The sequence below is a fragment of the Tyto alba genome, unplaced genomic scaffold, assembly GCF_018691265.1.
Source record: "Tyto alba isolate M040663 unplaced genomic scaffold, T.alba_DEE_v4.0 Super-Scaffold_9, whole genome shotgun sequence".
Classification (NCBI taxonomy): domain Eukaryota; kingdom Metazoa; phylum Chordata; class Aves; order Strigiformes; family Tytonidae; genus Tyto; species Tyto alba.
In genome coordinates this window covers 22,295,240-22,321,252 of record NW_024881330.1, presented here as the reverse complement: position 1 = coordinate 22,321,252, position 26,013 = coordinate 22,295,240, and the positions used below count along the sequence as shown (strand labels likewise).

The window sequence follows — 26,013 nt, the reverse complement described above, 5'->3', positions numbered from 1 at the left end:
TCCAGCACCGGGAGCTGTCCGCGGGGCCCCGGCTCCGGCACCGGGAGCTGTCCGCGGGGCCCCGGCTCCGGCACCGGGAGCTGTCCGCGGGGCCCCGGCTCCGGCCCCGGGAGCTGTCCGCGGGGCCCCGGCTCCGGCCCCGGGAGGTGTCCGCGGGGCCCCGGCTCCGGCCCCGGGAGGTGTCCGCGGGGCCCCGGCTCCGGCCCCGGGAGGTGTCCGCGGGGCCCCGGCTCCGGCCCCGGGAGGTGTCCGCGGGGCCCCGGCTCCGGCCCCGGGAGGTGTCCGCGGGGCCCCGGCTCCGGCCCCGGGAGGTGTCCGCGGGGCCCCGGCTCCGGCCCCGGGAGGTGTCCGCGGGGCCCCGGCTCCGGCCCCGGGAGGTGTCCGCGGGGCCCCGGCTCCGGCCCCGGGAGGTGTCCGCGGGGCCCCGGCTCCGGCCCCGGGAGGTGTCCGCGGGGCCCCGGCTCCGGCCCCGGGAGGTGTCCGCGGGGCCCCGGCTCCGGCCCCGGGAGGTGTCCGCGGGGCCCCGGCTCCGGCCCCGGGAGGTGTCCGCGGGCCCTCGCCCCTGCAGCCCTTCGCGGGGCTGCGCGGCCCCCGGCCCGGCCCGGCGCGGAGTCTCGTCCTGCCGCTGCTGCCCGGGCGGGGACGGGGAAGCGGGAGCTTTTCCCTTGCGCCGTGCCCCAGTCCTGTCGGGGGGTCCCGCTGGGGAGGCGCCGTGGGTCGTGTCCTTCTGTGGCCCGGCTGGGAGGCACCGAATAAACTCAAGAAAACTGTTTTCCCTCCGTGGAGGAGTAATCACGCTGACTTTTAACGGCTTAGAAATAAGCGAAGCGGCGACTGTCGTGGACATGACTTTTAAGAATGTGGTGCAGCTGAAGCACTAACAGTTTTGTTTTTTTTTTTTTTTAAACACCAAAACTGGTATTGTGACTTGGATGTGTTAGCGGCAGCTGGCCCTTCGCGCTCCGTACCTGGAAGCTGGCTTCTGGGCTTCAGCTGCTGACTTTGGGAGTCTGTTTTCGAGATTTGTTGCATTATTGTTAGCATCATAATGAAAACTTCAGCTGTCATTTGTGTGACAGCTACTAAACTATGAGGTGATCTCCTCAAAACGTTTCAATGTCTATTTAAAAAGGTTTTTTATTGGGTGAACATTTTAAAGTATGTCAGTGTAACGTAAGCACTGGAAATAAAGTGCCATACCTTGTTTTATTACTACCTCTCAGTCTCAAACTATACAATTTGCTTACTATTGTGGTATTTTTAAAGCAATTTAGACTCCTTTACATTGGTAAATTGTATGGCATATCAAAATAAATGGAAATTTTTGTCTAAAATTTCTGCACTCTTAAGAATTATTAAGAAAGAAGGAAATGGAAAATTATTCAAGTTACAGTTTAAATATATAATAGTATCATTACCATTTTAAAGAAGGTTCCTGGCAACTCTTCTTGTGGATGACAATATTTACGGTCTGATATAAAGTACGATTGCAGTATGACACTAGGATCAGCTTGAACTTTTGAGCTTAGAAATAGAGAATAAACTGTTCTCAAGTAATGACAACATAAAACCAACTTAAGAAAAGAAACAGAACTACTTCCATTTGTAATCTTCAGAATCTTGGAAGCAGACAATGGACAAAAGCAAAGTCTTCATCAGATCTAAAGATAAACTACAAACTTCATGTGGGGTTTAGCTTCTCATTATGTCTCACTAAAGCTTCCTCTTAGTTCTGTGTAAGCCGTGAGGGAGATGGTATGGTGTGAAGTTCATACACAAAGGATAGCCTAGAACAGAAAATGCTGCTGTCAGTGGAATATGGATAGATGGCCCACAATATTTTACAGGATACTGAGAAGTGATCTGGTGTCAGATTAATGTCACCCGTTTCATTTTTCTTAAAGTGAATTGGCTCCTTGAACCATCAGGTACATGTTTATTCTGAAAATATCTACAGATTTATTCAGCACAACTCTCCACCAAAGTCATATCAGAGCTTGTTCTGTGTTTTTAGGTAGATATTACTGCCTTTAAGTCTCTTGACAGATGTTTCCTTCTGTCAAGAGAAGAGAAAGAAGAAGAAAGAAAAATCCCCAATATTTATGTGAATGAACTACTGTTATTGCATAGAGATAAATATAGAGCTAAATCCTGCAGTCTTTGTTCAAGTGTAATTCTCCTCGAAGGCAAGCTCCTTTTGAAGTGGAAGGTATTTTTGTCTGACTAAGCAATAAAATTGTGTCATTTCATTCCATGGAGAAATATGGGAAGATAAAAAAAGATGCTGAAAACAAGAACTGACATTTAGAGATATCACAAGAACTGTTCAAATGTTGTAGAAAGCGGCAAGCATGGATTTCCTCTATTTTTTTTGATAATTTATGGTGATTGAGTGTCAGTATGAATGGCTAGTCCCTGGGCTCTACTTCCTTTCTCCATTCTATTTCTATTTTGTGCTTTTCAAATTCTTATGCTGTGCCCACCACTGTGGTATTTGAGCATCTTCCAAAAGTGCATTAAGTAGTGTGACTCACATCTGTAATGTGGACTATTTATTCTTTTCCTTTCACTCTCTGGAGTAAATATGTGTGGATTTAAAATAGACACATAACTTCTTCGCCTTATGCTTGTTTTACTCTTTTTGGGGAAAGGAAATGCAGATGGTATTGAGTTGTAATCTGTAGCAGCTAATAGTGATCAGGTCAGCATGAATTCTTGCCAGGATTTGCAAGAACATGATGGCATGGAAAGCAGAAGCTTTCCAGATTTGCTCTCTCCTTTGGCCTGGTTTGGTCTGTGAAACACGCCTAGCTACAGTTATGTACTATGTTTCTGTGGCAGAGCTTCCGCTTTAAAAAGGAGAATAGGCAGCAAACTCTGGTGCTTTGACTTTCTCCTGGATTTTCTGGGGCCCTCAGAGTGCATTTTGAATGTCATATACTAAGGAGGTGCCTTTTTGACAGGGCATTGAATGTATATTTTGCATAATATTTAATATGCATAATGTGTGACATAGAGAGAGCGAATTTATGTTTGTACACTGGGTGTAAGTCCTTCTCTGCTGTTATAGGAATATTTACATATTTCCAACTTTTACCTTTGTGGATATTTTACTCTCTTGGATATAGCATAGAACTTTTGGTGATGGATTTTCCTTTACGTTATGCACATCCTTCCTCTTCTAAATTCTAATTTTGTGTGTGTAAGCTAGAAGATTTTAGATAGCACTTTTTTTCCATATGGATTGACTTATGAGATCAGTCTTGTGCTTTTTTACTTTTCATTTATACTTTATTTCTATATCAAAGGACTGGCTTGAGAGGATGCACACTGGAAAAAGATTTGTAGAAGATGCTAGGATGCTGACATTATTTGTAAAGACTTATGTTTCACCTTGTGTGGTGTGCATATATACTTTTTTTCTTGCAGTATCATGAGTTTCCAGCTCCTTTGCCTACCTATTCTAAAGATAAATGCTCCCCTTCTGAAGTCAGACTCGCAGCTCTGAAAATACATGCGTTTGAGATTTTCACAGATATGGATAGTTTGGCTAAGTAGAAGGCAAGTTTTCCAAAGATAAATTTCATTACTAAATCAGCCAGCTTTTCATATATTTGAAAAGCATCACAGGTTTACCATGAAGTCCTTACAAAAGATGTCTTTCGTATGTGTGTGTGGCTGAAATCAACTGGCTTTGTCATCTGTTTTATCCCGGGGGAGAAGACAGGTAGAAGCACGGTGGCCTAGCTAGGGGATGGTGGCTCTCCATTAGCCACCACTGTCAAGTCCAGAGTGAGCTTTAGGAAAGTTCAGCTGACTGTGGGCTTGTGTGTGCTCAGTTGTCGTGTTGGTAATTGCACAGCCCTGGTAAAAATTGGGTAGCTACACGGACTGAAACAAAATCTTTGACAGGCAGACCTCAAGGAAGCTAAACTGTGTGGGCTCTGTATGGCACCATGGGTGAGTGAGGCGTGGGGCAGGATGCTGAGCCTGGGGCAGAGGAAGCAATAGATTGATGGCTGTAAGTCACAGCAATGTAAATATCTGCCACACAAAGCTAGTGTACTGCTTTATAAATCATTATTCTCCTTTATAAATAATCAACTCTGATTTACACTGCTTTAAAAGCACTGTATGTTTAGGATTTGGATTTTGGGACTGGAGGGATAGCAGAGATGTAGGTGGTGATTATTGGTTTTGTTTTTTGAAAACAGAGATATGTATATGGGAATTTCCAAAGTTTATAGGGTAATGAAAAAGATCTGGTTTTAGCTACATAGTAAACTAGTACTCCAAGCAATGTTAGTTGTTTAAGTTATGCTTCTAAAACTTTACACTGTTTTGTCTGAATCTGGAGTGCTGATCAGAACAGTCCATTGCTACACCACTTGTCATTTTGATTTTGACTCTATGTATTATAAAATACAATATGGTCAAGGTGACTTTAACAGTAATAACTTTATGCAGTGTAAAATAAATGATGATGGAAATTATACAAAAAAATATAGTTAGCGAAGACAGTTGTCCCCTTCCCTGTCCTCCCTTGCCCTGCCCTTTTCCTTTCCTACTACCCTATTCTCTGCTCCCTCCCAATATTCTTTATCATCTCCCCTTTCTTTTGTTTTAACATCTTCTACTGCTTTTTGGGCCTCTCTCAAAATTGTCATTATTCCTTACTCTTCTTTCTTAGCACATGCTTGCACATTTTATACTGTAGATGTTACTCGTCAGGATGTTACAGCTTGTACCATTTGCTCTTCAAGAAGACCCAGTGTTTACAACTGTTCTCTAAAGCATCTAGCACACTTTTGGGCACTGTCTACAAATAACAGCAGTAGGACTTCCTCTTAGTGACTAAGCAGAATGTATTTGGAGATTATACAGACTGGCAGTTACGCTAATTACTGGGTTTGCTAATGTTAATGTTGAGTAAAATTTCAGAAGACTGCAATAGTGCTGATGTTCCCGTATTCAAAAAGCACAAGCAGGATGGGTTGGATGTAGAAAGGCCTGACATCATACGAGGCCAAAAAATAGAAAAGCTGATACAGGATTTAGTTAACTAAGAACCCCCAAACCAGATATTTAACACCAGCCAGTATGTGCTTTCTGAAATCTTATAAAATAAATCTGCTTTTTCATTCTTTAAAACAAAAAGAAGAGAACATTTAATTTTACATCCTGAAGACAAGAGGGTAGATCATACTTTAAGGCTGGGACTGTATCCTACAAAGTGCTGACTGGGTGAAATTCAGTGGTTTCTGGAAGGGAGGTTACGGGACTGAATGGTCCATTCTGGATTTTGTCTGCACACATCTGTGTGCTGGGTGATGTCTAAATAACTGAGAATGTCAAATAATGTTTCCATTAAAACAACATCTTAATTAGTGTATATACTGTGAATACAAAAATAAACAGAAGTGATAGGTTACTACAGAACTGATATAAGGTCCTTCTACCCTGTCAATGAAGTTTTAACATACTTGCAGCATAAGGAGGAAACAGTAGTATAATCGTTTGAATTTTGAAAGTTAATCCACTGGAATGTGAAATTAGCCAAGTATATAAATGTTCAGTTTTTATTTGTAAGGTAGGCTTGACAGTCTTGGGAATTTTCTTTGGGTGAATGCCACCTCTCATCCTCTGCTTTACTGGCTTCCTTAAAGTTTTACTGTTGTGATCACAGTCAGCCAGAAGGCTATGAAAGTTTCTAAGTCCATTAGGGCTATCTTTTCCAAGAAGGATTTTTTTTTTTTTGTGTTGCCATCTTTCCTTTTTTTCTGAGCATCTTTGATGGCTTTTTTGACAGGAACTTGGGAAGATAAAACCCAAAAGAACACAAGAAATCATGAATTATGACATGGCAACAGACATTACACCTTAACAATGAGCTTTGAGGTTGGGATGATTTTTTGAGTTAAGATTCGATCATGTGGGCTGTTTTAATCATATCGTACTGTATCATGGTTAATAGCTCCAAGTTATCATAGACAACCTAATCTCTTTAAGTGAGCAACAGCGAGTCTTCTTAATTTAGACTCATAAGCAGGAAAAATATCTTTAGCTGCTAATTGTTCAAAAATAACATTCAAAACCAGTTGTCTTTCAAATTAATTCATATTAGAAAACTCAAGTTCAAATCAATCCACATTGTTTTCAGTGCTTTCTGAGTTTAGATTTTGTCTCATCTGCAGAACTGTTATGTCCTTGAAGTATAGCGGTCTGTTGAGGGTATATTTTAGTTTATTAATAAGAACAGTGTACATCTAATCTGGTAGTGCTTTTGTAAACTCAGTAAACTCCAGCAACTGCATCTCATGATTTGTTAAACTTCTGGTGATACAATAAAATTGCAGAATCAGTGCTGTGCTGAGAAGCTGCTTCTGCATGGTATTATGTTTGACCATTTCCTCGTGTTGTTTCTCCAGTGCGTTGCAATGAAGCTGCAAAGGGATCAGTCAGGACTGAGGTTGTAAGAGTCAATGTAACAGTACAAGATTGTATAGGGGAGTAGTAGTGCATTTAAGAAGTTAATACATGTAATTTTTGAAGAATAAGGTTTCAAAGTAATTTATACTGTTCCCTGCTGTTTTTATTGAAGGTGGAAGACAGTTCTTTTATAGTCTTGAATTCAAGTTTCAGCTGTCATCACGTTTCTCTGCCTAAACACGTTTGCAGAGTACTCTTAGTTGCATTTTGATAAACTGAAATTAAATTAATGCATTTTGATAGGGGAGGAGTTTATAATAGTCTATGTATTTTTTGGAGTTCTGAAGTTTTGATGTGAGGGCCTAAAGAACATTTTTGATTTACACTTTAATCTCTTTTATTAAAACCATAGTGAGATATCCTGTTTGTTCTAGCAGGAGTTAGCCAGAGCTGAACTTGTGTTTGAAAGAAGTTTGAGTGCTTCTGTTTAGAAAATTCACTAAGGAAATCTTTAAATAAACCATAAAAAAGTTATTTTCTTTTTACCGTCTCTATGGGGTTGGTTCTTTCTGTTTAAATACTTCCTGATAACTTATTCTTTGTTTATTTAGCATTAATGTTTTTAAGGTGAATGGTTTCTTATGGCAAATATTATATTGTATTTGTACATAGAATATCTCGCAGGTCATATACCAATACTAGGTATTTGATATAACATGGCATTTTGATTCCGTGTATTTGTGAAGGCAGTCTTTCTTTAGAATGTGTATTATCTTAAGCAGGTGAGGGACATAAAATGTTCTGACCTTTAAATAAAATTGTGAGTTAGAAGCAGTCAGCCTTTTTGGAAAATGTTTTGCAACCATCTTCCAAACAACTTTTCAGAAATGAGTACTCCAGTGTGTCAGCAAGAAATCTTTTTCCATATACTGTTAATCTAAATCTTGGTGCATTTATTCATTTTTATTTTTACAGAAAGGATGAGTGAGAAGTAATGCTTTTAAGGCTGTTTAAAGCCCTGATAACACATAAAATAATAGAAAATAGGACTGTTTGGGACCTCTAGGGGTCTTCCAATTCATCCTTTGCCTTGAGGTATGACCAACTATGAGATAGCAATTCCTGACACTAACTTGTCAAATCTAATGATTCCCACCTGTAAGGGCCCACCAAGCCAGTGAAATAAATGGGCTTCATGGCTGAGGCAAGGGCACATAGCAGACAACACACAGAATTTGAGCTGATCAGCTCTGAAAGAGCTGTGCTGCCTACGTAGGAGAAGGTGGGGAGTGGGCCAAACAGATCTTAGGGTAAAACTCTTGCATCTAGTATGAAACTTACAGTTTTTTCAAATGATAGTTTACTACTGAAAGTTATGAGAACAATAAATCCAACTGGTGACCTAACCAGGGATGGAGATTCCTTTAATTCCCTAGGTAATTTGTCTCGGTTACTCAGAGTCATTATCCTTACCATTAGATTTTTTTCCCTTACTGTTAAACCTAAATCTCTTTCCTGACATTTGCTACTTACTCTGTCCTCAGCAGAAATGCAGAACAGTCTGTTACTTTTCTGTTTGCATCTACCTTTTATATATTTCACAAATGTAATCATATCTACTCCTGTAGAGTCTCATCATCTCCTTTCTGTAGACTCAACAGCTCATATTTTCTAGATTTTTGACCATTCTCGTTGCTGCTCTTTATATACTTTCTAACTGATCTTTCTTGAAATACAACATCCAAAACCAGACACAGTATTGCAAACACAAGTCTGTGGGGAGGGCACAAAGATAACACCATGTGTCTTGCACAGAACACTTTCCTTGTACAGTCAGTGTCATGTGTGTTTGGGACTTTTTTGTTGTGATACAATATTATGGACTCATGGTCAGCTTGTGATATACTATACATTCAGCATGCTTTTCTGCAGAACTGCTGTTGAATCAATCACTCCTCATTTTGTATTATGAAGCTGATTACTTCAGCCGGGCATAGTGTTTGTCTTCATCCCTGTTGAGTTGTATGCTGTCTGTATCAGATGCCTCTTATGAATTTTGCATTAGAGTGCTTAAATAAAATGCACAAACAGCCCTTGGAGCAAGAACGAGGATTTGCCTCTAGAGAGTATCCTAATCACAGAGCTATTTAGACTTTCTCTTGCTTGTCCATACATTCACATTCCTGATTGCCCAGTTGCACAGCTTCACAGGTATGATGCAGAATGATACTCCAGTTTTGCCCATACCTTGTTCGTTAGGGAAGAGAGAGCTGTGTTCAAATCTCCTCAAGTTGAGAAGGGTCTACAACACAGGTCTTGCACCTCATTGGAAAGACATAACTGTTACACTATTGTGAGGGAAACAGTTGTGTTATCTGCTGTATTTATTCAGTCTGTGGAAGCTGTTGGCTGACTTACAACAAATTTGACAAAAAAGCTGGGGTCCCAAAGATACTTAATTACTAAGGGTCTAATGAACATAAGTAGATGGGTAGTGGAAAGGGATTGTCCACACTTCTGACTGTGGAAAAGTCTGCTCACACCATATTACATGCCAAGGAGTCCGTATAGGGGAGAACCAATGATAAACATCAAAATAAATCGATCATGAGCTGTGAGTCCTCACAAAATCAGGCTTCTTTAGGTTCAGCACTCATAAAACTGCTCTGTTAATGAAAATGATTGCCTCAGTTTTGGTATCTTTTTTAATCACTGTGATAATGTTTAGAGCTTGGGTTAAGGATTGAGCCCAGAGAATCTCTGGGATTCTTCTGACCAGATGTGAGTATCTCCAGTGTAAAACATTTACATCTGAAATCGCTTAGATTCAATTTAAAGCAAATGGAAATAAAGAGGTGCCTTTAGGATGTAATGCATCTCTTCTTAAATGAGACATTTCAAATAGGTCGGATGGATTGCAGAGCCTATTTCTGGTTATGGACATAAAAATAAGATAGCGTGAATGTGTTAGATGTAGAGGTCTACCTTGTAGACATCTTGAGGTAGGCAAGTTGAATCTCACCTTCAGAGTTCTGAGACTAACGCTTCACTATTTGGTCTTATCAGAATGCCATAACCACTTTCTCTATTGGCACTGACTTTTATGGTTCTCTAGATTTCTTTAGAAGTCTGTTTGTCGACCTGTGTATTTTGCTTATATTTCAATTAATTATTAATGAGGGCATGCTCATTTATCCATATCTTTACTATTTGAGACTCACTGCTGGGAACCTGAGTATGTTTCTCTTCTAGTCCAAGGTTATTCTTAGGATTTGGTATATCTTTTATACTAAATTCAGAAAGCCTTCAAAGCATGAGATCTAAAAGACTTTGGAATACAAGATCTTTCCAGTATGTGGGATTAAGCATACCTATCAACAAAAGTACTTTGCAAAGAAAATCTTCACATGCCATTCACCAATAAGAATGATTAGTAGATATTTTAGGCCACAAGATAGAATCTCATAGCTGAATCTAGTCTGATTGGTAGATGAGCAATTACAAACACAGGATGTGTCTACTACTTGTAAACTTGAAACTGTATAACATTAAGACCCAAAGAAATCTCTATAAACTCAATTTAAATTGATACTTTATTTCCGTAACTCACACACTATCTCTCTTTTCCTAGGTATCAACAGAAGTTAGAGAGATTTCAACATATGCTTTGAATATCTTCTGTGCTTTGAATTTCTTCTCTTCTACCAGTTAGCCATTCCTTTAACAACATTTATTTAGCTACTGTGTATTTACCGTTTGGTAGGTTACTTTTGACCTGTCTGTTAAAAACATACTATTGGATAACTATGCATTCTGAATTCAGCGCTTTCTTGCTTTAAAAGCCTGGATAAACATGTATCTGTGGAAGATGTTGTGTGGTGTAGAAATCAAATATATTTTTGCTGAATCAGGTCCTAAGACAGTTTGGGAACATTGGTTTTGATTCAGCATGCTTTCATTAATTTGGTTAGTCATTGCAATTATGATTCATTTCATTCTGTGTAACCGACTGCTGCACACTAAGTGACAGCTGAACCATGTATTATCTAACAGCTAGAAAAATAGCATCAATGTCACGTTTAGAAGGCTGAGGATTATACTTCTATTGAACATGTGTTTTGTATGGAAGTTAAAATGCTTCAGGAAAATCTTACTTTTTTTCTAATTATTTGTAGCATTACAGATATGAAATATCACAGTAAACAATATGAACTGCTTCAAAATAAAACTTAAATTATGAATAGAATGAAGCTTCTTATTCTGATTTTTAATAATTTATTGTTTTTTTGAATTAGTTGTAGAATTATGCCTGTGGATGCTTTGCTTATAGTCTGATTTACATATAAATGGTAGCTTTGAAGAGCTAAATTTAACTGAAAGGGAAATATTTCTCAAGTGCTGATATTACTTCCATGCTAATATATATCACATCAGAAGAAGTTTCAAGTGAAGCAGTAATTTAATGATTCTGCTGAACTTTACCAAAAATGCCAGGGAAACAAAAAAGTTAGCAGGTTGTAAAGTTAAGCAAAACCCCAATATGACTGAAAGAAAATTGTACTTTTACCTAGTATCCACATTTTTTTAAAAAAAATTGTATCTTCCATGTTTAAAAATATGAATCAGAAAACCCAGATATGTTTTTTCCTGCCCTGTTTATGATTTATCTGAAAAAAAATGTTGTAGAGGGTGCTGTGAAGGCACTGAGCCAAGAAAAGGTATTTTCATGGTAGAGTACAGAGAAAGTACTTGGTATTTGAAAGCATTGAATTCTTCTGTCTGCTTGATATCTGAACATGCAGGTGGCCAAAGATGAATGAAATTTAATGGGCTATAGCTGAGCACTGATATACATTTATATATTTTGAATTTATTTAGGCATGGTTGGAAGATAAGTGTTTTTAGTGACTTTGTAGAGTTTATATGAATATGTCTTCCACAGAATTTACTGCGTGTTCTTGGTCTGAGTTATATATTTGACAAGTCTCTATAATAGAGCTATTCTTTTGTATGAAAGAAGCTTTTATTTGGAAAAAGACAAAAAAACCATTTAATTAGATTTTTAACTATTACTATTAATGGTCATATTTGTTCTACACAAACAAGAGTGAGAATAATTGTAGAATTAGGCCATGATCACACTGGCACTTATTCCCCAATTTAACTTCTCAGACATAAGTTACTATTTCTTAACTCAGTAGTACCAGTTATTTGCAAGTAAGAGATTCATTAATGAAAGGGAATATGAGTTAATATAGTGCCTTTGTTTAGACTTTATAAATTTGCCCAATAACACTTTAAAATAAATAAAAAAAATGTATTAATTGAAACTGGAGTTTCACTATGGAAGCTGAGTCATGGTTCAATAGTTAAAAGTCAGTTTGGGATTTTTAAAGTTTTTAACCATTGTGTATGTAAAGAATACACAATATGCTTCACAAAATACAGTGTTTACTCTTTTAACAAGAAAGGATTTCCTGAAATTTTACCAGTAAAATTCATTAGTTCAGTGGATCATTACGTAAGTAAAGGCACTGTTGTATATTTTTTGTTGTTATTATTGAAATAATTGAATGATATACTCCTAATTGTATTCTTAGGTTAAATAAGAAAGAGTAGTTTAGAATTGGTAGAAATTTTTGTCACTCTTCATAGCCACAAGGTTTTTCTTTGACAAGGGCTTAGGAGTGCTTTATTATAGTAATCCATGAAAAATTTGTCTTTCAAAGGGACTGCTGTTCCTAATACAAGTAAGACGAAATACTTCCCTAATAATGATGACCTATTTTAAAACAGCTCCTGCCCTCCATTGGCACTGCTGGGTGTTCAGTAAAGCTGCCCACAAGAAAGATGGTGGCTTGTGTTAAAAAAGGGAAATTGCCGTTAAATATCTTCTAGCTTGAACATAAATAACTTCTATTCAGTATTTATAAAGTTACTGAATAGCATTATCATGATGTGGAAGGAGGTTTATGCGAGAGCTCTACTGTGCATTTCCACTGCTTAATATGTTTGGTCATCATTAGTATCTTTTTTAGGGACGGTTTGAACGTCTGCATAAAGGTTTTTATATTTACATTACTGAAATGTATTCTAGCCTTAGTTTCAGTGTAATGAAGTTTTTCTTCCAAAAAATTTCTCTGAGTATGAAACAAAGAGAGGAAAGGATTGTTATTGAACTCTTGTCCATTAACCTGATTATTGTTTGCCTTTTAATTCATAATTAGGTTCATATTGCCATAATAAATGAAAATTTACATGAGAATTTATACAGAAGCATGTAACATACTAGATTCATAACTAAAAATTGTATCACTTCTTTTTTGGTATGAAGTAAGTACTTGTATTAGGTCTATGTGTGCAGGTGTTGGGGGGCTCCAGGGGTGGCTTCTGTGAAAATTCACCAGGAGCTGCCCTCATGTCAGAAAGAGCTGGTTTCATCCAGCTTCAAAATGGACCCGCCACTGGCCAAAGCTGAGCCCATCAGTGACACTGGTGGCGTCTCTGTGATAACATATTTAAGAGAAGATAAAAAATGCCATGAAGCAGCTGTGTGAGAAGAATGAGAAAAATGTGGGAGAAATAGCCCTGTAGTCACCAAGGTCAGTGAGGAAGGAGGGGGAGGAGGTGCTCCAGGCTCCGGAGCAGAGATTCCCCTGCAGCCCGTGGTAAAGACCACGGTGAGGCAGGCTGTGCCCTGCACCCACGGAGGTTAACGGTGGGGCAGATCTCCACCTGCAGCCCGTGGAGGTTAACGGTGGGGCAGATCTCCACCTGCAGCCCGTGGAGGTTAACAGTGGGGCAGATCGCCACCTGCAGCCCGTGGAGGTTAACGGTGGGGCAGATATCCACCTGCAGCCCGTGGAGGTTAACGGTGGGGCAGATTTCCACCTGCAGCCCGTGGAGGACCCCACGCTGGAGCAGGTGGATGTGCCTTGAAGGAAGTTGTGACCTTGCGGAGAGCACGCGCTGGAGCAGGCTCCTGGCAGGACCTGTGGCCTGTGGGGGTACCCCTGCCAGAGCAATCCATTCCTGAAGGACTGTACCCCATGGAAAGGACCTGCACTGGAACAGTTGTTGAAGAGCTGCAGCCTGTGGGAAGGACTCACGTTGGAGCAGTTCATTAAGGACTGCGTCCTGTGGGAGGGACCCCATGGTGGAGCACGGGAAAAGTGTGAGGAGGAAGGAGCAGCAGAGACAAAGTGTTATAGGTTGACCACAGTGTCCATTCCCCACCCACCTGCACTGCTTGGGTTTGGAGGTAGAAAATTCAGGAGTGAAGCTGAGCCTGGGAAGAAGAAAGGGGAGGGGGAAAGGTGTTTTTAGCTTTGTTTTTATGTCCACTATCCTGCCCTGTTATTAATTGGCAATAATTTAATCTTCCCAAAGTGGAGTCTGTTTTGCCAGTGATGGTAATTGATGAGCGATCTCCCTGTCCTTATCTCAACCCACAAGCTTTTCCATCTTATTATCTGTGCTGTCCTGCTGAGGAAGGGGAATGAGAGAGCAGCTTGGTGGGTGTCTGGCAGCTAGCCAAGGTCAACCCACCACAGTATTTTGCAAATATATTTACAAAGGCTATCTTAGGCCTAGTGACACCACTTTCCCCGGGTTCTTTGTGGAATCAGCACAGCAAGAGAAAGAGAAACTTCTCCAGAAGGCAGCTCTGAGGGGCTAAATACAGCTCGGGAGCCCCAGGCAGTTCTCTGCTCTCAACAAAGCACAGGCAGCTCCATCACCAGCCCAGCTGCTGCTTCCTGCCTCCATGACACCATCATGGTCTGCTAGACACATGGCAAGTGTCTGCTGAACCGTCTAGTGAAACTGCTTCAGGGAAGTTAAGCTAATGAAAAATATTTCCCCCTTCACCATTTTGGCAGAGCATTTTTTTAAGCTACAGAAAGGAATTGATCTGGTTTACTGTATGGTCCTGCAAGCTGCTGAGCTAGCCCAACTGAGGGTCTGGGAGAGATTAGCTATAGTACCTTTGGAGTTTCTCGGAGCAGTGGACTTATTCCACCATTATTTCCACAGTCTGCAATGACTAGTCATGTTGCAGACATTGAGAAAAGCAGCAGTCAACATGTATGAAATAATTTTTGTTTTTTGAAGGTGTTGTTTGAGGTCTGTGAGTCAATGCAGCCAAACTAATATTTGGAGCTTTTCTTATGAAGAAAAGAAAGAAAATGCTCATAAAATTCTGCTGTTGAATAACTGGAGTTGGAAGACCATTGCTGGTGTTAGTACAGATAGAACTAAATTTTGTGTCTCCATATCAAACAGCGTATGCAAGTTGTTTTCTGACACTTTAAAATGCTGATTTTCTGACATAATGGATAAGTTTGTTCAGCTCATAGGATGTGGAAAGAAAGGAGGGAGGAAATACAGTAGATAAAGCTGGCTAAGTGAATGAGCTCTAGAAAGCTGTGTTGTTGCATTTTCCAATGTGATCTGGGACATAAATAATGAAAGATGTGTAGCAAAGGTTCTAGTTGTAATTGCTGCACATGCACGCTCCTATATTTTCACAGGTGACTGGACACTTTTTATTGTGTAAAATAATGGGAGAGCTGCTTTGCCCCTCGTATTTCAGTTTTTGTATGGAGAGAAGATCTTCTGATTGTTCAAATTACGTGATGGCTTTGACTCTAAGTTCATTTGCAATTTACTTGAAATACAGGTTACATGGATATTTTAAAAAAGAGGACATATAAATAATTTTGTTTCAATTTAATCTGTTGTTAAAACATAATTTTAAATAGTAAATCCTGTAGATGACAGTAATTATGATTGAATTTCAATATGCTAGGGTCATGAACTCATGGAAGTTTGTAAGATTACACAAAGCGTGAACTTTCTATTGCTACTGTCTATGCTGACACATAAGAAAAAAGATAGACCTTGCATCAAAGCATTTACATTTTTTATAATTGTAATACAAGTAATTGGTTCTGCTATGTTATAGACTTGCAGACTTACTTGTGCATCTGATATGTTTCCTCAATGACTTAATTGAATTTTTTGAAAAAATGACTGAGTAATATAGCAATTAAAGATATTACCATGCTAGTAGCAATTTTATGAATGCCTACCTAGCCATCTTATTTTTAAGCAGTGCTATATTTAGAGGGACATTTCCTTCTTTCCGAAGAGAAATAAATCTATTAGGACTAGGACTATTATGTAGGACTATTAAATATTCACATATTTTGTACTACTTGGTTGCTAATATTAGCCCAGTATTCGTTAGGAGCTACATTCTACTATTGGTTAGATTTTTTTTTTTTTTTCTCTTGGATTGCTGTAACAGTCATCTTTGATCTGCATTTTATTGAAAAATAAAACAGCTGTCCCCTTTCTTATGCCTCCACTCTAGAATGCTGGTAAAAATTACTACAGAAGCAATATTTTAACATGTTAACATGTGTTATACCCCAAATGAGTGTGATAGTCCTCCTTTCAGAATCAAAGCCCAGTTTTCTGGAATGATTTGCTGCCCCCAAATATGCATAGATTATAAATTTTTAAAATGTCATATTCACTCAGAGGCCAGTAATTTTATTAAAACTAGCTTTATTTTTAACTTTTTTCCTGTAAATATCAGACACAAATTTCTGGAGGGTATAGTAAGTTTTTACTTTTTTCCAGGCTAATATTCAGACTGTCTCAGTGACTGGTTTAACAAATGTACAGTATCTGACTGGATTACAGTGACTCCATTTCTGGTTTGTACTGCTGACTTGAATGCCTGTGTTATTGTAAAATCAAATACTAGAAGGTCTTCCATCCTAAAGCTGTATGTAAAGAAGATGTACTTATACTAGAAGTTTCTCTCTGTAGAAAATGAGGATGGAACTGCAGTAGAGATCTATCTGAGATAATAGTGGAATTACTCGGAAAGAAAGAAGTTATTACTGAGGACATGTTCATCTTAAGGCTTTTTTTCCATCCAAGAAATGATATATTTCTTCCAGTGCTCCAAATAGGTTTTAAATTATATAAGTACTAGTTTAATATTTTTAGTGTTACTTACATTTAGATTATACAAGACAGGATTTTCCAATTTTTGTAATTTTATATCAATTTTCTATATAGAAGTGTTCGAGGAGATGAGCATTTAAGTCTGTCAACTCTATAGATTTTAATACAGATTAATTTTAAATGATAAACTTTCTCCAACTAATTTTTTATGGATGGAGCCTGTAAGAAAATATTTGGGTTAGACTATATCACTGGCAAATAAAACACTTTATAGCTTTTTTATGATGCTTTCTGAAAATTTTGTTTCCATAATAAAATGATTGAGCCTGAATTTTGTTTAACTTGCATTCTTTTATTCTATTATAAGTCTACTGATGTCATTAGATCACTTCTGATTTAATCTTATTGTCAAAGAAAAAAAATTAGGCCCATTATTCCTTATCATTTATGTCGAAATCTATAATGGCCATGCGGGAGTGAGAGACTGCAGACAGCCTCGCTTCTCTCCTGTACAATTTAAGCAGTGAATTTGTAGTTCCTGAACTGACGTTGCTGTCTGTGGAAGAGCAGAGAGAACAGCAATCTGAAGTGAGGTGTAGTGCCCATCCTGGGGAAATCCTGAAACAAATAAAACCCCGTTCTGTCATCATGTTGGAATTCTATTCCTTGGTCCTGTAAGACTTCTTCCATTCTCACTGGATACAGAGGACCCTTCTCATATTGTCATAATCACTGTACAGGCTTCCAAATTGTCTTAACATCTACTGTTAATACTGCTTGAGCTGGAGGTGTGTGTATTGAAAACATGGATTGTAGATTGGCTGCTAATATTTTGCTGATGTCTTTATTACTCTTACACAGTAAAGGTGTTTTCTGGTAATTTCTTCAAAGATTGATAATGTTTTCTCTTTTTAGAAGTGGATAAACATCATAATGTCTGATGTTCCACTAGATGTAGATAAGTGGATAAAACCTATAAAATAAATACATAAAAGTGAGTCGATTTTCCCAGAATGCCCCAGGAAGTGAGTAAAATGATGGGTATCCATTAAAAATATTGAAATTAATCAAACTATTCACTGTACCCTGTTAAAAATGAACTTACAGAGTAAGGAAGAAGTTAGCAAGCCTAGTAGTGTCAGCACTTCTTGTGTTCACTGTTGCTTCTAGAGTTTTTTCCTTTCTGTTTTTTTTTTTTTTTGATCTTAAGTTCTTCGTTAATCTCACACATCTTTGGTTACTATGCTACCTCCAGATATTTTTGTGTAACATCAGTTTGTGGAATATGCACAGTATAAAGGTTAGCATTTTAATAAACAGTGAAACTAGTGTATGTTCCACAAACACGATAAAGCTTTGGGGTTAAAGTTCAAGAATAATTGCATGTGTAGCAAGTATTGTACTTAGAATAATAAAAAGTAAGGGCGTTGAAGGAAATTGCAACTTGATATCTACACTTATGACATCACCTTGTATATAGATACAGCTTTAGGTTTTTATTTGTTTGCAGTAGATAAAGGGGGGACAACAGGGTTTTCAGTGGTTCTCATTCTCTCTTTTTTACAGCCAGTTAACTCACCTTTAAGAGTACGCTCATTATTTGAGTTACTCGAAGCAGTTTTTATACAAATTTTTCTGAAATCTAAAAATATTTGATGATCAATTCTGATAATAAAGTGCAAAGTATAAATTATGCTTGCATTTGTCTAATATTAAAAATCTAAAATGTCCTCTGTATGTGCATATATATGATTTTTATGAAAAATGTCAATTAGTTTTGAAAAATAAGCAATAACATGCCAATACATTTTGAGGTCTCATTAAGAAAATCTTTCTGATTCAAAGATTTTTGCCGTATGTGTTACACTATAAAGAACTTAAGTGCTACTTTATCTGTAGTAGAAAATATGTAAAAATAGTCTGGAATTATCTTTGTCCCGATATCTTTCTTTTAGAACTTTTTGGTGGCATATCCCTATATGTCTGCTGCTGAAGGAAAACATCATAGGTGCTAACAAAATTAACTCTTGTCTGTAGTTAAATTTATCCAGTTTAGTCAAGTAAGAATCAAAGTACAGAAATTTGAAAAGGGCGTATTTAATTAATGTTATTTCTAACAGTTGGCGTCTGATAGCTGAAGCTGTTTTTTTTGCGCTGTCAGCTGCACCATTTCAAAGTGAAGTGCTGTTTTTAATTTGCTTGTGACAGACAGCCGTGCCAGTCAAAATGCGAGAGCCTGGATGCTATCAGTTTCTGTTCATTTGCTTATTCACTTTCTTGCTTTGCTACAACCTGCTTGTGCTCTCTCAATCTGTCAGATACACTTAAAGGAAGTTGTAGTCTACATTTCTACACTAGTTTTGTTTTCCCATGTTTCCTTATTTTAATAAGCTGTTTTATCTAGTTTTAGTTAGAGGATGTTGATCTTAATTCTTCAGAGGATGGATGGATTGAGTCAAGGTGGCTGTAAGAATGACACCAAAATGCTGAACATACAGTGAAATCACCCAACCCTGTTTCTGACTGTGTGCTGAAGAGGGATACAAAGCTGTTTGCAGGGCCAGGAAGGCGGCTGCTGCTTTCCATCACCAGCAGCTATGTGGGTGTTTCCTGGGCAGAGGTGGAGAGGGAGTTGACCTTAACATTTGTTAGCAAGTTTTGGGATTGTCTGCACTCTCACAAAGAAGGAAGTGATTAGAAACAAGAACAAATCTGATTTAGATTATCCTTTTGCACTCCCAAAATACATTTTCACAGCCTTGAACAAATGTTGCCCCTGAAGCAGCACAAGTAGGTTTTGTTCCTTTCTCTGGGCTTTTAGTAAAAATAGAGCAAACGTGCATCATCCACGAGACTCATATCTCAGTGTTCATCTTTGTCTCCTCTCTCTTTCTGCTTCTGTTATTTTCTGTCCTTGAGGAAGGATGTCATTATTGCAAAAGGTTTTCATTGGGAAGGTAGGCCATTTATTTTAAGGGGCATATGAATTTGAGCTCAGTCTAGTAGTTGAAAATAAATAGTTGCGAAACTTGTGTTCCAAATTGAGAATGCAATTCTCGACACTGAGAATGCAGTTCTCAATACTGAGAATCCAAGTTTCTTGGAATACATTTCCTAATATCTGCAGCTTGGTACGTGTCCAGTTCTCTGGATCCAGGTGTGCAACCCAACTTTGAGGTTTTACTCCATAATAGGACAGAATTAAAGTGTGTTCCATTTTTCTCCAGTTTCCCTGTGCCCTGGTTTCCACAAAAAGGAAGCATTGCTGTGTGCATCAGGTGAGAGCCATGACATACTGTAAAAAATAGTTGGTTTGGATGATTCAGAGGTGAGGATATTTGGGTCCTGATGCACAATGAAGGATTTGGTTAGGTTCACCCTAGGTCCTATGCTTAGTTCCATTACCTGCAGTGTGCACTGCATTGTAGTATCTACTATCTATGTAGTATAGCAGTATCTATAGCAGTAAAATCTGTAGTTTGGCCCGCAGTGATGTTTTTAACCATAGAGTGTGTGATGAGGTTATTATTTTTTGACAGTGAGGTTGCTGATTTTTATACAAGTTATGTTTTCTCATCCTCATTAGAAAAAGTTGAAGTAGTCTGATCAGGAAATGATTAAAGCATGAATCAGAGTGACAGTGTCCTCATTTGAAAAGAAAAAATGCAGCCTCCTGGATACTTAAGGTTTTAAAAACGCTCTTTGCCATCAGTACAACTGTGCCTCCAGGAGAAATGAAGAATCCAGTATGACCCCATGACTGTGCACTTGATAATCATTTCACTCTTAATAATCTAATCCATCCTTTGTAATGAAGCAATTAGCTTGCTGTGCCCCTAGCTGTAGTCTAATAGCGAATAATGGCATTTATTCTTATTTTAACAGTTTTACTGTTGAATACTATTAAGGGGGATTTATTTGACCTGTCCTTTCAGGCCTCATACACAGTAGAAAAACTCTTTTTATAAGTCAGGCTATCTGTTGTGAGGACATTTATGATGGATGAATTTAGCTCACTGCCATAAATTTCTTTAGGTCAGAAATAAGGGTAATATAACATTGGAGGGAAAAAAAGGGAAAAAAATAAGGAAAAAAAGGGAAAGAAAAGGGGAAACCACAGCACTGAATCTGGGCACTATTAGTGCTTCTGGTTTCACTGGTAGTGATCAAAGAAGTGATCTGTGACAAAGTATTACTCATTCCTGATCTCGTCAGCCAGCCTCAGAATCTTCCCTGTATTTTTCAATTTCTTTTATGTTTTAACACGCTATTTCAATTGAGGTTATCTTTTTAGGTGTCTCAGTTTAAAATGGGGACAAAAATGTCTTGTATATTTTTCAATGGGATAAGGAAAAGATTTTATTTGATGTGTAACATTTCAGGTTAAAGTATGTTTATTTTGACTTTGCTGGAGTTGGGTAGCACTTTTTTCCTTTCTTCATTCACTGTCTCACTTTCAGACTTCCTTTCACTCTTTCTCTTTTCCTGCAGTGCTTATCCCTTGTAAGAGCTTTCTATGACACAGGCAGGTTTTGTCCAGTGCAACAACTACTCTGCTCCTACAGTGACTTTTTTCTTTATAGGAATGGTGTGAAGTATCAAACATGGCATTCAGGAGATGTGAAGAGAAGGAAGGCAGAAGGAAGAGTGTCTAGGTTTTGTTCAGTGTAACTGCTGAAAGGCAGATCCAAGTGGAAAGTGACATTAGGAAGTTCTTGAGGGAAGAAGGTGCCTTTTTTGTGTGTAGAGTTTTCAAGGTTTTATTTATTTTCAAACTCTACCGACAGAATTTCCTACTGCAGTGTATTGTGCAGAAGTACTACAACTGTGTATGTTCTTGTAGGATCCTTGTCTTGTTTTCACATCCTCAGTAAGGTCTGGGTGTACTAGAGGCTTCATTAGACATTCTCAAATTTTTGTATGTTCAACTGTTTGCATGTTCAATGAAGTAGTGAAAAAAATCTTTTCAATTTTTGTCAGGATTTTTTTTTTTTTGACAGAACTTTCATGTGCTGCTAGAAGCCAGACAAATTTTGGTATCTGGATTTTGCTGGGAGAAACCAGAATTTCTGCCAGCTCCTCTCCCCAGCTCCTTTGGCAGCCTTGTTGGCAGGCTGGTGGGAAGCCGTATTCTCCATCCTTTGAGTTGTTCAGTCCCTGGTTCTTCAGCAAAGGAGACAGCTGGGGCTTCCAGGACCCTTAGTTCTGGGCAGCATGTCAGGTGGCTTGTTGCAAAACCCAGACTCCTGATTAAACTAGGTCAAAACCAGTAATTCCACTTTGTGGAAAATTTCTAAGTTTTTAGTGTTCATTCTTCCATAAAACAAAATCACTGCTAGGGTTAAACTTGTACCTTCCGCTCGTTATGTGGATTTTGAATGTTCTCCTGTCTGGATTTTTTTTTTTTTTTTGTATTTCAAATAAGTGTAACTCCTTTCTCTCTTTTACCTTTTTCTCTTCAGTCAGTTATAGAAAATTGTTACAGAACAATGTTTATGCATTAAGAGTGCTCTCACCAAATATAAATGAAAATATCAAATTGTTAAGAATGTGTGATCTGACATATTTCTGAATAAGAAAATTCAGCCTAGCTAATCTGTACAGTTAGAGTTTATTAACTCTGACTACATCTCTCTTTACTAGGGTCTGGAATCTCCCAACTAACTACTGAAAAAACATAAACCAAGAAAGTTTTCACCCAGAATGGTCATACAATGTTAAATTATTTTTGTTCTATTTATCTATTTGATTAAAATCACTTGCTGAACCAACACTTCATTGTTATACGAATCTGACAGCATAGTGTGCTAAACCTCTGCTATAAAAACTCTGACATTACCTATATTCTATAGTGTTTAAATATTCTTTTCTGTCTATTCAGCACAGCCAGCAAACAAAATGTACTTCTAATTATTGTTATCACTTAACAAATAGCCTTCTGTTGTCTCATTTAGAACAAGAAACTTGTTTAACTCCTCAGAAAACTAAATTAGTCCCATGCTTAGAGAATAATAGAGAACAAATCTAATTGCCTATCTTTCCCTATTCTTCCTTATCTAATTTCTAGCGTGAGCATTTGGGGGCAGCTCACAGGACTTTTTGTTGATTTAGAATTGCATATCTACTCTGGATTATGCTAAAATTTGTAGTAACTATTTGCCTTTCTGCAAGTTTTGGTAAAATGTAACTGTGATTGACATTCCGCAAAGGACCTGCTCTTAAATATGTTTTTTTGCTTTCATTAATTTTTGGACAACCCAGAAGAGAACTCATGCTGAGAACATACGAGAAGGCAACAATAAACATCTACAAATGAAACTGGAGAATAGTAAATAACACTTAGAACTAACACCAATTTCAATCTTAAATTTCTTTGAAGGCTGCATCTTTGTTAATCATTTTCTTTAAATATAATTGGAGCTAATTATGAAGTCAGACACATGGTGGATTTTCTTTTTTTCTTTTATTTTTCTGTTTATCACCAGATATTATTCAAAGAGATTAAGATGAAAAGTAAGCAGTATTTCACCTGTTTTTTAGTTGATTTTTTTTTTTTTTTTTTTTTTTTTTTTTGTTACTGTAACTGTCAGAGTTTGAAATTTGAAAAATTTTGGAACAGTTTTCTAAAAAAGGTTGGGGCTTGAGAATAGCTCCCTTCTGTTTCCTGGTTTATAGCTTCCTCCACCATCTGAATTTCATGTCAGGCTCTTCTCCCGGGAGTACTTTACTGGTGCACTTCCACAGGTTCAGGCAGCTGCCCTCTTAGTCAGTGGTCAATCTCTGAAAAAAGAGTAGGTAGCTGCACAAGGAGAGGCATGAGAATAAGGGGAATCTGTCTGAGCTATTCACAGATAAACAGTTTGGAGAAAAATGCAATTTCTCCTGTACTGTCTTTGGACTTTTCTCCAAATGATGAAGAGTGAGTGTCCTAGTCAGGAAAGTATTTTGGAAGATGATGATTTATACTAGCTGAGGATGTGGTCTTGTACCTTTATTATAAGACTAAATTACAGTCTACTGTCACTTCCCATGCTGGCATTGAGGAAATTATCATGATATCCTAAGAAAAACTGGAAGATTTTATTTTCATATTTTCTCTTGTGTTTGTTTAGCATTCCAAATGAAAAAAGAAACTTGAAGCTTAACTTGTGGGTGAAGCAAATTGCTCATCTGCACTTGGGAGAATATAACTACTTCCCTCTCTTTTTCACCATTCTTGCTTCAAGGCTGAATGATTTTATGGCACATTTTTCCAGAATTGTGTTTCTTCATTGTTTCAGGCTACATGTGCAAACTTCTGTGAAGCATGGAGTGCTATGGTCCTGTTGCTGTTGATAAAATAGCAAATAAAAACAAGTTTGCCAAGATTGTTTCTTACAGATGGACAGTCATTTTCTTGAAAAAGTGGTTGTTTTTTCTGAAGATCCTTGAAACTGTAGAAGACTTTTTTATTTTCTTAGAAATAATTTGTGATGTGGTGATCAGTTTTGATGTTCTGAAAGTTTTTGGCTTCAGTTTCTGTGCCTGATATCCATGGTAGACTGAAAACATATGAAGAAATGGATCAAACTGGTCTTTTCACCATTTAGCTTGATACTTTATTCCCATCTTGAACTCCTTGCACATTCTAAGAAAGATCTGGACTTTCTGGGGAGGATTATGTGCCTAGATGGTGCCTGGCCATCAAAAGCTCATTGTCCTCAAAGATGACAAGTCTTCCAAGAAGATTTTCAGGGCTTCTGTTTGGAGTAGAATATGGTGATGGAACTAAAAACATGTTCTTTTTGTCCTTCAGAAATCTGGAATATTTAAATTATCTTATTTTTTCAGTTTCTGTTAGAAAATGACAGGCCATCCAAAGAATCTGAAGGACTAGATGACAGAAGATTCAGCCCAATAATGAGAAATTTGGAGAATTCTGAATAAAGAGAAAATTTGGAATGTCCTCATGTCCTCATTTTGAAAAGCAGGCTCTTTTCCATCAAGTACAAAATAGATGATCACAGAAGACCAGTGGGAAATCTCTGGGTTTCCCCTAAAAGGCTTTGTATTCTTAGAGTCTAATCACTGCCTATTTGTTCCAGACAGAGAATGAGGAAAGAGTGGATATCAGATCTTCTTCAAATGTTAGCATAATAAAATTTTTAGGGGCTTACTTTCTGGGAGTGTGTGTTGAAATCAGGGTTCTTATTTAATTTTGTATTCATCTGGTGTCTTCTATTTGGCCTACAGAACATTTAGGAGAGATGCCACCCAAATGGTTATATGACCATCTACTGGGAATATTTTCTGTTATATTACGCACATATATTTTAAAGGACTTCTTAACACTTTTCAAGAGAGTTTTAGGGAGGTTAGGGAGGTAGGTGTTTGTTTTTTTTTTTTTTTTTTTTTTTTTAAAGTGGCATGGGTCACAAAGTCTGCTGGTAATATTGCCATGTAAAATCACTAAGCATGTTTTATCATTTTTAAAAATACTTTATTTATTTGCTATAGCTATGCCTATATTTAGCTCTTGTTTCACCCCTTTTCTCTTCCTTGTGTTATTGACCCAAATCTCAGCACTGTTCAAGCCCTGGCAGGTCATTGCCAGTTGTGATTGGATGAATCTGTAGGTCTTTCCAAAACGTTATTTTGCCACTTCTGGGATCCCTAGGGACTTGGCTTCACTTGTATATTCTAGCATTTACAGATTGGGTGCGCTGTTGTACTTCTGTCAGATTAAGGAACCAGAAAAGTTCTGTCTTCACTGTAAATGAAAAATGTGGAAGCTGGGATTGCTTTCATAGGCTTGCAATACCTGTGATAAACTAAGGTGTTAATTTTTTCTCAAATGATAAAATATTCGTGGATTAAAAATTGTCAATTCATGAGGCTCAAGGGTCTCAGGAACAGTAGGAATTCCAGTTTGTGTTAAACAGAGGGTTATATTACATTAAATATTCTTATATTACAGAGATTTTTATAATAATAATTTCCCAAGCTAAGGGTATAAGATGGTACAGAAAGCAATCACATTTACAAATATGCATGTGTGAGACAACTGTCATGGCTAGGAATTTGGTTCAATGTTGCTAGAACAGTGATTTCTGAAGTGTTGAAGAAAATATATGAAAAAAGATATAGCAGAATCAGAAACTGAAAGATCTAAGGGTTAAGATAGAGGGCTTTTTTACGGGACATGGCACACAAAGAAATGTTATGATATCTCTCAGACTTAGCAGGATATGCTATGGTAAAGGCTGTACAAGAAACTAGTGTCAATGGTACGCAAAGAATTAATTCATGAGGCAAAATAGTTATAGATGTGTAAATGCATGCTGAGAAAAAGTTTGCTAATTTTAGGCTATTTTTACTTCCTACATGTAGCTTTACAAGAAGGCACTGCAGCTGAAGTGATTTTTCAAACCAAGTATGTTTTGCATTTTGCAATACCTATCAATTGATTTGTTTACTTGGCATGAGTCATATAGCCTGCAATAAAGTTTGATATCAGATGTGTAACATTAGACCCTGTTGTTCTACTGGTTGGTGAGGAATAGAATTAAAAATAACGTGAAGCCTGTTGGATGAAGTCAGGGATATAGATATTGATTTATTTTG

At 37.9% G+C, this 26,013-nt stretch overlaps 1 protein-coding gene across 46 annotated transcripts in view; it reads left to right on the top strand.

Moving 5' to 3' along the window:
* The window catches only part of RIMS2 (regulating synaptic membrane exocytosis 2), a 483,921-nt gene that overhangs the window by 1,658 nt on the left and 456,250 nt on the right, over positions 1–26,013 (top strand). The window lies entirely within an intron of this gene.